The sequence below is a fragment of the Chrysochloris asiatica genome, unplaced genomic scaffold, assembly GCF_000296735.1.
Source record: "Chrysochloris asiatica unplaced genomic scaffold, ChrAsi1.0 scaffold00022, whole genome shotgun sequence".
Taxonomy (NCBI): Eukaryota; Metazoa; Chordata; class Mammalia; order Afrosoricida; family Chrysochloridae; genus Chrysochloris; species Chrysochloris asiatica.
In genome coordinates, this window is record NW_006408540.1 from 10,434,997 (window position 1) to 10,438,864 (window position 3,868).

Genomic DNA, 3,868 nt, shown 5'->3' on the forward strand with positions numbered 1-3,868 from the left:
GCTCAAGCATGGCAACAATAGTGAGGTTGGCCCAGGATAAGGCAGTTTTTCATTCTGCCGTGCATAAGGTTGCTATGAGTCGGTACCAACTGGATGGCACCTAACAACAACAAATATGATCTACAACCAATTATACTAAAATGAGGAGTCTACACTTCACTAAAGGGATTGCAGAAAATCAAGGCTTCAGGAATTGCAGGCGTGCCAATCCAGATGTTCCAAAAAGCAAATACAATGCTGAAAGCTCAATCATGCCAGGAAATTTAGAAATACAGTTATCTCTCCAACCGATGGGCAAAGATCCATATGTATGCCCATTAAGAATAAATATGTTTCAATAAAATGTAGGGACTTCCAAATAATATCATTAATAGCATACACAAGTACATTTTGCCAAACATAATTCAAAAATTGTTGCAGCAGTATATAAGATAGGGAACTTCTAGAAATATAAGCCAGATACAGAAGCAAACGGGGAATGATGGAAATCATTGTTGATACCAGATGGAACTGAGCCAAAAACAGGGAATATACCAGGAAAAGAAATGTTTATCTGAATTTTACTAATGAGGCAAAGGCATTTTAGTGTGTGGGTAATAACAAATTATGGATAATATTGGGAAGAATGGGAATTTTAGAACATATAATTGTGCTCATTTGAAACCTGTCCAGAGGTCAAGAGGCAGCCTTTCAAATGGAACAAGGGGATATTAGATGGTTTAAAATCAGGAAAGGTGTGTGTCAGGTTTCTGTCCTTTCACCATATTTATTCAATCTTATGTTGAGCAAATAATCTGAGAAGCTGAATTATATGAAGAATAGGGCATCAGGATTGGGGAAAAGCACACTAACAATCTAAGATATGCACATGACACAATCTTGCTTGATAAAAGTGAAGAGTACTAGAAGCATTTACCATGAAGATCAAAGAACACAGCCTTCAATACAGATTGCACTTCATTATAAAGAAAAAAAATCCTAACAACTATACCAATAAGCAGCACCACAATAAATGTAGCATGCGAATGCTGGGCAGTGAATAAGGAAGACCGTAGAAGAATTGATGCTTTTGAGTTATGGTGTTGGAGGAGAATATTGAAAGAACTATGGGCTGCCAAAAGAACCAACAGATCCGTTTTAGAAGTGCAGCCAGAGTGCTCTTTGGTGGCCTAGATGGCCAAACTTTGGCTCTCATACTTTGGACATATTGTCAGGAGGGACCAGTCACTGGAGAAGAATATCATGTTTGTTAAGGTGGAGAGTCAGAGAAAAAGAGGAAGATCCCCAATGACATAGATTAGCTAAGTGGCACATCGATGAACTCAAGCATGGCAACAGTGGTGAGGTTGGCCCAGGATCGGGCAGTGTTTCGTTCTGCTGTGCATAAGGTCGCTATGGGTCGGTACTGACTCGATGGCTCCTAACAACAACAAAAATATTCAACTGGTCAAGTATTCCATTATTCTCTGCATCCACCATCGCACCTATGGAAGCAGCAATCAGGAAATCAAATAATGTATTGAATGAGGGCAAATCTGATGCAAAAGATTTCTTTAAAGTGTTAAAAAGCAAAGACATTACTTAGAAAACTAACATGTGCCTGACCCAAGCAATGATATTTTCAATCGCCTCAAATTCATGTGAAAGCTGGATAGTTAACAACAAAAAAAGAAAAATGAATGGACTACCAGGAGAATGAACAAATTTGTTTTGGAAAAATTGCAGCCAGAATGTTCCTTAGGAATAAGAGCAGAGATACATGAACGCATGTATTTTGGACATGTTATCAGAAAGGACTAATCTTTGGAGAAGATGATCATGCTTGGTGAAGTAGAGGATAAGTGAAAATAAGAAAGATCCTCAATGTGATGGATTGACACAGCGATTTCAACAATGGCCTCAAACATATCAATGATTATGAGGTTGGTCAGGTTGATGTAAAATCATACAATGTTTCATTATGTTGGATGTATAGTCATTATGAGTTGGAACATACTCTACAACATCGAATAACAACAACAATTAATAGAATATTTACTACAGAAAGTATTAAAAGAAGATGAAAGGAACACAGACCTATTGTACTAAAAATAATTGGTTGATGTTCAACTATTTCAGGAGGTAGTATATATTTAAGAATTGATAGTGTTGATGGAAATAGTTCAACCAGCACTGACGGCATTGGCAAAAAGTTAGATTGCAGTAATTGACAGAATACCAATTCAGATATTTCCACCAATGAATGCAATGCTTGAAGTGTTCATCTTTCTTTGCTATGAAAATTGTAAGACAGCTTCCAGGTTAACTGACAAGAAGATATCCATATTTGTACATGTTTTAAAGAAAGGTAATCCAGAACAGTGCAAAAATTATTGACTAATATACATCAAGAGAGAACTGCCAGAAATACCAGTCAGATTCAGAAAAGGATAGGGATATTATTACTGATGTCAGATTAATTTTAGCTGAAAGCAGAGAATATCAGAATGATTTTTACCTGTTTTACTACTAAATGTGCAAAGGAATTCAACTGTGTCAATCATAACAAATTAAGGATAATATTGTGAATAATGAGAATTCCTGAACGCTTAATTGTGCTGTGTGGAACCTGGACATATACCAACAGGCAGTTTTTGTTTGTTTTCAGTAGAACATGTGGATGATGCTTAAAGGTTTAAAACTCATGAAAGGTGGGCATCAGTGTTGTATCCTTTGATCATATTAATTCAGTCTATATGTTAAGGAAGTAATTTGGGGAGCTAAACTATGTGAAGAAGAACAAAGCATCCATCCGGGTTGGAGGAGGACTCATTAACAACTTGTGGTATGCAGATGGCATAACTTTGCTTGCTGAAAGTGTAAAGGACTTGAAAAACTAATAAAGATTAAAAACTACTGTCTTCAATATGGTTTGCTATTAAACGGTAGGAAAACAAACATTCTCACCACTGAACCAATTTGCAACATCATAATAAATGGATAAAATATTGAAGCTTCAAGGATTTCATTTTACTTAGAATCATAACCAATGCCTATGGAAACAGCAGTCAGAAATTTTAAGACTGTAACGCAATGGGCAAATCTGCTGCAAAAAAATCTCTTTTAAGTGTTAAAGAACAAAGGTATCACTTAAAGGACTAAAGTGAGCATGACCCAATTCCTGGTGTTTTCAACTACTTCATATGCATATGAAAGCTGGACAATGAATAAATAACATTAAGAAGAACTGATGCATTCGAATTGTGTTTGTAAAGAATATTGAATATACACCATAGAAGGCCAGAAAATAAATTAATCTGCCTTTGAAAAAGTTAGGCAGAATACTTATTCGGAGCCAAAGTGCAAGGATCAGACATATGCACTTTGGATAAATCCTCATGAGATACCATTTCCTGGAGAAGAACATCCTGTTTGGCAAATTATTATTGTTGTTATGTAACGTGGAGTCGGTTCCGACCCATGGCGACCCTGTACAGGGTTCACGAGACTGTAAATCTTTACGGGAGCAGAAAGCCTCATCTTTTTCCGGCGGAACAGCTGGTAGTTTCTAACTGCTGACCTTGCGGTTCACAGCCGGGGTCAAGGAAAAAGAGCAAGACCCTCAACAACATGGATTAGCAAGTTGCTGTAAAGAAGGGCTCAAATACAGAAAAGATTGTGAGGATGGTGCAAAACCAAAAAGTGTTGCTGTTGGTGATTATGTGCCATTGAATCGCTTCTGACTCAGAGTGAACATGTATAGGGTTTCCAAGACTGTAAATCTTTACAGCAGTCGAAAGCCTCATCTTTCTCCAGCGGTACCACTGGTAGTTTCGAACTGCTGACCTTGAGATTAGCAGCTCAACTCATAACCATTACGCTATCAGAG